This window comes from Oryzias latipes, chromosome 1, assembly GCF_053564925.1.
Source record: "Oryzias latipes strain Hd-rR chromosome 1, Olatipes_Hd-rR_3.1".
In the NCBI taxonomy this organism is placed as follows: Eukaryota; Metazoa; Chordata; class Actinopteri; order Beloniformes; family Adrianichthyidae; genus Oryzias; species Oryzias latipes.
Genome location: NC_136237.1, coordinates 13,015,528 through 13,024,711, shown reverse-complemented (window position 1 = coordinate 13,024,711; position 9,184 = coordinate 13,015,528). Strand labels below are relative to the sequence as shown.

At 36.3% G+C, this 9,184-nt stretch overlaps 1 long non-coding RNA gene across 1 annotated transcript; it reads left to right on the top strand.

Moving 5' to 3' along the window:
• Positions 1-735: 735 nt before the first annotated feature.
• LOC144993997 (uncharacterized) lies at positions 736-7,528 on the top strand. The gene is made up of 3 exons (XR_013657337.1): positions 736-989; positions 3,722-3,848; positions 4,054-7,528. It is a non-coding gene; the product is annotated as an uncharacterized LOC144993997 (long non-coding RNA).
• The last annotated feature ends 1,656 nt before the right edge of the window (positions 7,529-9,184 follow it).

Here is a 9,184-nt window from a genome sequence, read left to right as displayed (position 1 = left end):
CAAAATTTAAAACCCACATTTGAAATGGCAATTTTAAAAAGATAATTTTTTCAGCCTGCTAAAAGTGCACAATTGTAAAAGCTCTTTTATATAGACAACTGTTTGGTTGCTTAGAGCTCTAAATATAAAAACAATGCCTTTATGGACGTGGCACGGATGGCACGGATGTTCAGCAGGGTAAACCCCAGGAAAGCAGTTGGACCTGATGGAGTTCCCGGAAAGGTTCTGCGGGCCTGCGCCGATCAACTCTCCCAGGTCTTCACAAAAATCTTCAACCCGTCGCTAGCTCAGGCTTTCATCCCTGCTTGCCTGAAGCAATGACGTCACAACCCCTGATTGGGAAAAGTTTCTTGTGAGAATTATCTAACAGAATCACCCACAAAACATTTTTTTAACACAGACATAACACAAAGAAGACAACACACCACCACTTTGGGATTGGAATGTAATTTTATTAGATTTTAACCCTTTGGAATCAAACTAAAAACGGAGCTGTCTGATTGGTCCATGGGAGAACTCATGCCAATGGGGCAGAAACCCAACAGCCAGAATGTTCCCTAACGGACTAATGATCAATACAATAATTACTATAAAATGTTCTACACATACATACGGAACTAAACGAAGTAGAACATCTATTATTTCATGAAAACAATAACATGTAATCAACCTACTTCATCAAATACGAACGATAAAAGGCATGCTGGGAAACCATGAGTGAAGCAGCTGGTCAAGACATTGATCTCAGGGTGTATTCATCTCAGCCGTCCCTCTGCTCGACCCCTGCTGGACGACTGGAGAATCACACCCCACAGAGTATTTTGCTGAAGCCTGCCGAATTTGAGCAAATCAGTTCTTTTTAGAACTTCCTCATTTCCTCTACACTTCGATCTTCGACGCCCCTGACCAGCAAGGAAGACTACCGGACCCCCAGTGAGAAGAACTCGACCCGGTTAGACGCGCCGCACCAGGACGCCTTCAGTTTGACTGTAGGTTTGTCACCACCATTTTGAATTTCCCCGCGACTTGTAAACGAACCGTTACTTTAAATCGACCATCGAACCTTTTTTACATGGCCACAATGACTACTCACCTTCTGATAATCAATTTTATTGAATAAAAAACCGTAAAAGTTGTTTAAAATCGATAAGACGAACGTAAATAATTTGACCTTTTACTTCGTTGAACCGGGAGTGATCGCTTCCATTATGATGCGAACGTAAGTTTTAAAGACTTTTTAAAGCAAACCAACCGACGAATTTTCTTTTTAAACGGACACAAACGTACAAAATGACATGTAGAATCGATTCTGATCGACAAACAACAAGTTTCTATCCGTTTCAGAGATCGTTTTTTTGTAGTCTATCCAACCGCGGTCAAGTGAGCCGACATCTGTGGAAGTGCGGTCACGCCAGCCGTCACTGACTCTTTGCATGCGCGTTTACATCATAGTTTACGGTACACACGTCCAGCGAGCTGGAAAGACGGCATAAGCGCTGATATCACCCATATCAGTTACCCATTATAGAAATGACATGTACTGTACTCTGAAATAAATGAGAGTTATTGCATGCCCTGTATGGTTATTTAATGTAAAAATGTTTTCATTTGGATTGCATGTCTGTTCATTCCATAATAAACCACCAGAAATAACGTGTTTTGTCTGAAATATAATCAATCAGACACATTCTAAAAGTGAGATTTAACACTGACAAGAGTGTTTTGTGGGTTGTTGAGCATGACATGGAATGGTTCACATGTTCTATTATGACTATGTAAGAGGAAGCCTGAATTGGTCTAATATGTCAATATCTTTACTTTTCTACAGTCAATTTTCATCAAACTTGCTGTGATGATCATGAACATCATTACCAACAATAATCCAGTGAAAGTTTTGCGTCACCTTTGAAAAAAGTGGTATTTTGGATGGTTCACATGTTTTACTTTAACCACAAAGGCTGGATGCTTAGGAGAACTATAACTTTAATTTCTCTGATATTCTCCAGTCATTTTTCTTCAAAATTGCTGGGATGATCATGAACATCATTATTAACCATAATCCACTGAAAGTTTTGTGTCACCTTTGAAAGAAGTGGTATTTTGAATGGTTCAAATGTTCAACTATGACTATGTATGAGGGAGGATGAATTAGACTATAATGTCAATATCTCTAATACTCTCCAGTCAATTTTCATCAAACTTGCTGTGATGATCATGAACATCATTACCAACAATAATCCAGTGAAAGTTTTGCGTCACCTTTTGATAAAGTGCCCTTTTGAATGGTTCACAAGTTTTATTTTAACTATACAAGCAGGATGCTTAGGTGTACTATAATGTCAAAATCTCTAATTTTCTCCAGTCAATTTTCTTCAAACTTGCTGTGATGTTAGTGAACATCATTACCAACCATAATCCAGTGGAAGTTTTGCGTCACCTTTTGATAAAAAGCCCTTTTGTATGGTTCACATACACTTTAACTACATTTGACGGAGCCTGTATTAGACTATAATGTCAATATCTTTCATTTTCTCCAGTCACTTTCCTTCAAACTTGCTGTAATGATCATGAACATTATTACCAATAATAATCCAGTGAAAGTTTAGCGTCACCTTAAATGTAGCAACTTTAGAAAGAGTTGACAGGACCAGATGTGATTTTACTTGGAGTTTCTTCATTTCTGCTTGATTCCATTCCATGTCATGCTCAACAACCCACAAAACACTCTTGTCAGTGTTAAATCTCACTTTTAGAATGTGTCTGATTGATTATATTTCAGACAAAACACGTTATTTCTGGTGGTTTATTATGGAATGAACAGACATGCAATCCAAATGAAAACATTTTTACATTAAATAACCATACAGGGCATGCAATAACTCTCATTTATTTCAGAGTACAGTACATGTCATTTCTATAATGGGTAACTGATATAGGTGATATCAGCGCTTATGCCGTCTTTCCAGCTCGCTGGACGTGTGTACCGTAAACTATGATGTAAACGCGCATGCAAAGAGTCAGTGACGGCTGGCGTGACCGCACTTCCACAGATGTCGGCTCACTTGACCGCGGTTCTATCCACCATCTTTGTAGTTCTCGTTGAATTATTCGAACATTGTTTTTACGGTTTTTAAACCACATTAACAAGCGAAACTCCTTTCTAATTGATTAAATACATGTCAGTTCACATATAATACCTTTTAAATGCCTGCTGACCCGTGAGTATTTCCACTGAAGATCAGTTCCAACCTATTTTGTACTTTTTAGGTTTTAGGTTCAATTTTCAGTGTTTAATAATCTCATATAGGACACATGTTAAATTTATTTGTGTATAAATGTTTTCAAATAGTCAATTATTAGTGTATGGCAGCCACTATGAATATATTTGCAGGAACACACACAGATCTTAAAATGGCTGCTTGGCCTGCTGATTGATTTTAAAGTTCTTAGTAGTTTATAAATATTTTTATGGTCTTGGGCCTTCATATTTATCTGATATGATTTTAAAGTATGAGCCCCTGTGGACCCTGAGGTCCTCTGATACAGGCCTTTTGGTTATCCCACACACGGCAAGGCCTCATTCAGTTGTAATGGACCTCCTCTATGGATTAGCCTCCCAAAGAGCATTTAGCATTTTATGTCTATTAAAGTTAATGTACTTATTTTTTTTTAATAAATGTTAATTTTTGTTATTTCTTTTACATTTTATTTGTAACTCCAGAGTTTTCCTCTGAGGGATCTTCCACACCAGTGACTGAGCCTTTGTCTCGACAACAAAGAGAGAGGAGCTGTTTGCTGGTTTTTCCAGAGCACCTTTTTTTTGTAAGCCATTAAAGAGTTTGGTAAAGGTAAGTTAAATTTGCAGTGTTTAATAATCTATTATAGGACACATGTTACATTTATTTGTGTAGAACTATTTTCCAATAGTCTGAATATATTGTTTTATGTTTTTGATTATGGGTCTGTGTGGTATAAATGTATTGCTTTATGTATACATAATAGAAATGAGAATCTTATTTTAATGGTGGTTTCATTTTTATATCTTTTTTTTAGATGCCACGAAAGAAGGGATTTAATATGCGTCGCACCAAAGTGTGCAAGGTTCAGGAAGAAGGTAAAACTTCTGGTTGTGTGTGTCAGGAGCAAATACAGAAGCCTTTGATTTCTGGAATGAAAGTAAGATTAACAAATTCAAGTGATAGTACAACATCACTTACATGTTGTGTTGTGGCTGCAATCAACCATGTTGTTGCTCCAGTGTGTACATGGAGGGACGCTGATGTTGATAATATTAGAAATGAAGGTGTGCAGTTGGTTTGTTCATTTAATGGAAGTGATGGATGTATAAACAATTCCAAAAAGTTATTCAAGGTTTCTGAAAAGCTCAGTGTGTTTGGAAGAATTTGGGATGTTGCTATCAATGAGCCTGTGTATTCTAGTGATTCAAAGAGTGAAGATTTTTCACTGTTGTATGAAATGATGCAGGAGCGACTGATGGAGGAAGATCTGTGTTTGTTGGATTTGCAGGGTTTCGTTTGTGCTGTCATTCATCACAAAGAGTATTTTGTTGTGGTTGATTGTGGTGCACGAGATTCATCTGGAATGTTTTCTAATATTGGAACATCTGTGGCTGTTTTCAACAGTTGCTTTAATGACTTGATGTTGCACATTTGGAACTTGAAAAAGTCTTTGAATGCAGAATGGTTTGGCATTAGTTCAATGTTTGTGAAAGAAGCTTCTTGGGATGGGTGTAATAATACATTTGGTTTGGGAGCAGAGGATGCACGTGTGAATCAGTCAGTTTTGGGCAAAAGACAGACTGGTTTTATAAAAGAACATGTTCAGGAGTTAAATGACAAAATTGTGGTTGGCGAACAATGTAAAGTGTTAATGGAATGCAAAAATTCATTGAAAATTGGAAAAAAGGGCAATAATTTAAAAAAAAAATCATCTTCAGTGATTTTAAATGAAAACAATTGTAACAGATTTGACACAGAACGTTGTGTAAGGGGATCTTTTCATCAAGGAGATCGGCAGCTTCAAAACAGAGGTGTGCAGTGCATGGCAATAGCCCTGGTGAGTTTGGCTAAACACACGGATCGTAGTGTTTTTGAGTGGGAGGCAACAGACTTGGACCATGTTGTGTTTCTTGGTGATCAGCTGTACTCCTCGGTGTGTGAAAACAAAATCATCCCTGGAAATTTGAAGTTTTTGTCAGTACCTGATTTGCCCATGGATTCTGAAATTGATGGTAAATTATTTAAGTTTGAATATGGTGAATATGTTTCTGGGATTGTTAATGTGAGTAATGGTAAATTTGTTGACAGTGGTGAAGTGATAACTCTTAAAAAGGGACTGGAGCACATGCTTGTCAAGTATAAAACATGTTTTTTGACCATAGGCAGTAGTACTTGTGCTGTTATTTCAGAAAACGGCCATTATGCTGTGGTGGATTCACATGCACGCAGTGGTACTGGAATGGCAGATGTAAATGGAAGAAGTATTATCATGTACCTTCCTAGTCTTAATGATTTATACAATTATATTTGTTGCTTGAGTATTTCACTTGCAGGGAAAGAAATGGCTTTTGAAATTGCATCCGTTGCTGCGACTGACAATGATCATAGTGAGAAAAATAAACAAAGTGTGCTTGAGAAGGATTGTAAAACTGGATTAAATACTGAGTCACAGTTTGGTTTTGGGTGCAGTTTAGATGTTCAAACTAGTTCCTTACCGTTGCCTGAAAGTAACAGAAAGCGTAAGCTTTTAACTGGGCAATGTGAATCAAAGAAGACAAAATGGTATGATGCTAATGAAGCTAGTTTGGATGTTGAGTTTATTGGTGAAGTTTCATCAAAGAAACTTGAGTTTTATCCTGTTGATTTTGATGTTACACAAGCATTGTGTAAACAACTGAATGTGCATTGTGAAAACACTGCATGTGCTAACCCTCTAGAGGTTGGCATGTTGGGAATTCCATGTCAAACTGATCATATAGTAGCTGATGGCAATTGCTTTTTTAGGGCTGTGTCCAAAGTTATTAGTGGTACTGAGAAAAATCACATAAAGTTAAGACGTTCAGTTGTTACACATTTACAAAAAAATGTTGGAAATTATAGTTCTCTTTTGAGATCTGAAAATATGTCTGTGGATGAATATCTCAATGTTTCTAAAATGAGATTTTCTGGTAGTTGGGCTACAGAGGTTGAAATTCAAGCTACAGCTGACTACTTGGGTGTGAGTGTGTATACGTATCACAATGAACGTTGGTTGAAATATGCCTGTCAACGTAAAGCTATCTCTAAACAAGGCATATATCTGCAAAATATAAATGAGTGTCATTATGAAGTTGTAACTTGCGTTCAAATTTTTCAGCAGCAGCGTTGTTTTGGGTTTTGTAAATCTATGGAAAATAATATTTTGGGTCATATGAGGCAATGTAAAAGGAACTCAGAAATGCTTTCAGAAGGAGATTGCAAGAGTGTTAAGCATAGCAGGTCTGAAGTTGGTGATTGTAACGATGTTTTGTGTAGTGCATTGGTTAACAATGATCACCAAAACAGTGAAATTGTGCAAAGTAATAATTTAGTTGAAAGTGTTTTCAGTTTTCATCCATTGTCATTCGAGTCTGCAGTTTTGTTGTCAAAACATCTGGATTTGGATTTTGTGAAGCAGAATGAAGACATTCCAACTAATAATGTTACGCTTGGTTCTATTTGTAAGACAGAGGTCCTATTAAATGATGGCAATAGTTTTTTCCGAGCTATTTCTCGAGTCATTAGTGGTTCTGAAAAGTGTCATAGAAGAGTTCGACTGGCTGTTGTTAAGTTTATGCTAAAAAATAGTGACATTCATATGAAGTTGCTTTGTCAAGGATATGCCACAGTGTCTGAGTACATTCTGAAGTCACGTATGAAATATGTTGGCAGTTTTGTATCTGAGATTGATATTCAAGCTACTTCAAATTTTTTGGGAGTAGAAATTTTTGTACACAATGGTAGCATATGGAGAAAGTATAATCCTGTGAACAAAATACTTGGAAATCAAGCAATTTATTTGCGGGAATGTGATAAATATTTTGAGGTTGTTGTTTGTGTTCATTGTAGTGGTAAAGCTGGATGTGCCAATTGGTGTAAAAGCAATAGTATTTGTTCTGAGAAACCACTGCTTAGACGCCGTTCTTTTCAACCATATGTTACTTGTGATTCAGTTGCTGAATCTTCTTTTTCAAAGTATCTAAAAAAAAGGAAATCGTTTTACCAGAAAGTGCAGTATCAAATAATTGAACTGCATAAACAGAAGAAAAAAGATATAAGTAAAAGGAAATATGCATCTGATTCTTTGCATAGATCCAGAGCATTGGAATTGAGTAAAATAAATTATAAGGAAAATGCTATCTATAGAATGTGTGTTAAACAACGTAGTTCTGCAAAATATAGAACTGATGTATTACACAGAGATCGTGTTAAAAATTTGAGTAAAAACAAGTATAAATGTGATTTGTTACACAAACATAATGTTAAGGAAAGGAGTAAAAGAAAATATCAGAGTAATGATACTCATAGAGAAAATGTTAAAGCATTGAGTTCTAGAAAATATCAGAGTAATGATACTCATAGAGAAAATGTTAAAGCATTGAGTTCTAGAAAATATCAGAGTAATGATACTCATAGAGAAAATGTTAAAGCACTGAGTTCTAGAAAATATCATCAAGATCCTCACTTTAGGAAAAGTGTGGTGGATGGGATCAAATATAAGCGACAATTGAATAAAAAACAGTTGGAAGAGTTTGATGTTGTTATGAAACAATTTTTGGATAAAGTTAAAGATGGACCTGGGTTTGTTTGTTGTGTATGTCATAGGTTGTTATTTGAACATCAAGTCTTACATTGTAAAAAAGAGTCGTACAGTAATGCAGGACTTGGACTTATCGCTGATCAATGTATCACGTCTGATTATTTGCATATCTGTAAAGGAAACTGCTCAAAAAATTGTGAATGGATGAAAACATCAAGAAGTAAATTGTGGATTTGTTACACGTGCCATGCTAAAATCAAAAAAGGTAAAGTACCAGCTGAGAGTGTTAAAAATAACTTAGAACTTGAACCTATACCAGCAGAATTGGCATGTTTAAATCAATTAGAACAACATTTAATAGCATTACATATTCCATTTATGAAACTGTTGGCATTGCCCAAAGGTGGGCAGAATGGCGTGCATGGACCTATTACTTGTGTTCCTGCAAATACTGAACAAACAACTTATTTGTTACCACGCATGTCTATTGAGGGTTCTCTTGTGCCTGTGAAATTAAAACGGAAGCTTACTTATAAAGGACATTATGAATATCAGTATGTTGATTCGGAACGTGTTAAGCAGGCTTTACAGTTTTTACAAAGCCATAATTCTTATTATAACAACGTGAAATTTAATAATGATTGGATTAATGGTTTTTGTAAAGAAACATCTGATGTGGTAGAAAAAGATGTTGAATGCACTGCAAATGTTGACGATTCAAATGTTTTAGGAGATGAACTTCTGCATGATAGACAGCAGCATTGCATGTTCCAGGACACTTGTCTAATGCCAGTAGACATTGGTCAAGAGGCTTTGGATCAATATTTTGATCACATTTTGAATGTAGCTCCCGCTGAAGGCAATAGTCCGGTGAAGTTGTTGTCCGATATTACAAATGAGGCTAAATGTTTTCCTGTGTTGTTTCCTAAGGGTGGACCAACATTTCATGATGGAAGACAACATCCTTTAACTCTATCACGATATTTTAACAACAGGATTCTTAATGCTGATTGTCGTTTTGCACAAAATGTGGAATATATTTTTTTTGCCCAATATATGACAGAATTAGAAAAGGTCGTTTCAAATGTTTCGATTGCAGTAAGAAAAGGTAAGTATGATTTTAAAAATAAACGAGTAGTTACTGGAGAGTTGTTGAATAGTGATGATTCTATTAAAAGGATGTTGGAATTTGATGATGGGTACAGATTTTTAAAACCAATCAGAGGTACGCCAGCATTTTGGCAGGCGGCCCAGAAAGACCTCATGGCTTGTGTGAGGCAGCTTGGAATCCCCACATGGTTCTGTTCATTTTCTTCAGCTGATATGCGGTGGAAGAATTTACTTTCCTGCATTCTGAAGCACGAAGGTAGAACTGAAACTGTGGAGC